Below are 984 nucleotides of genomic sequence, written 5' to 3'. Positions count from 1 at the left end.
TTCGAGCCCCACGTTGGGCGAAAAACAACTAAAATTGTAGTGCTTTTTGACCCAAACAATACATCCTATCTGTGGAAAACGGCAGTGCAGGGATAGGGAAGAAAACTATAGGCATCCAAAGGAGCCCGGCTAGCTCAGTCGGTAGAGCATGAGACTCTTAATCTCAGGGTCGTGGGTTCGAGCCCCACGTTGGGCGAAAACAACTAAAATTTTAGTGCTTTTTGACCAAAAAAATAGAAATTGAAAGTCTCTTTACAATATTTGCAATATTTTGATTGTTAACATGCAATATATGAATGCATGTCTGGATGATGTGTAAAGGGGCAATACCACACCTTAATGTATTCACTGTAAAAGAAAAAGTATGTATCATCTTACTATAAAATAAAGTGGAGAAAACACAAATAAGACTTTTTTCCACACAGGTTTAATCGGCTATTTCCTGATATTCTTCAATGCGTTCTGATATTGACTGGTAATTGTGTTTGATACTTTCTTAGACTATTTCTGCCTCTGGCTGATGTGTATTTTCTTTCCAAACTCCACCAGAGCCTATGATTACACAGCATCCTATCTGTGGAAAGCGGCAGTGCAGGGATAGGGAAGAAAACTATAGGCATCTAAAGGAGCCCGGCTAGCTCAGTCGGTAGAGCATGAGACTCTTAATCTCAGTGTCGTGGGTTCGAGCCCCACGTTGGGCGAAAACAACTAAAATTGTAGTGCTTTTTGACCAAAAAAATAGAAATTGAAAGTCTCTTTACAATATTTGCAATATTTTCATTGTTAACATGCAATATATGAATGCATGTCTGGATGATGTGTAATGGGGCAATACCACACCTTAATGTATTCACTGTAAAAGAAAAAGTATGTATCATATTACTATAAAATAAAGTGGAGAAAACACAAATAAGACTTTTTTCCACACAGGTTTAATCGGCTATTTCCTGATATTCTTCAATGCGTTCTGATATTGACTGGTAA

Source organism: Ambystoma mexicanum, chromosome 4q (genome assembly GCF_040938575.1).
Source record: "Ambystoma mexicanum isolate Mex_15411 chromosome 4q, UKY_AmexF1_1, whole genome shotgun sequence".
Classification (NCBI taxonomy): Eukaryota; Metazoa; Chordata; class Amphibia; order Caudata; family Ambystomatidae; genus Ambystoma; species Ambystoma mexicanum.
The sequence above is the reverse complement of the archived record's forward strand: the minus strand, read 5'-3'. Positions refer to the sequence as shown.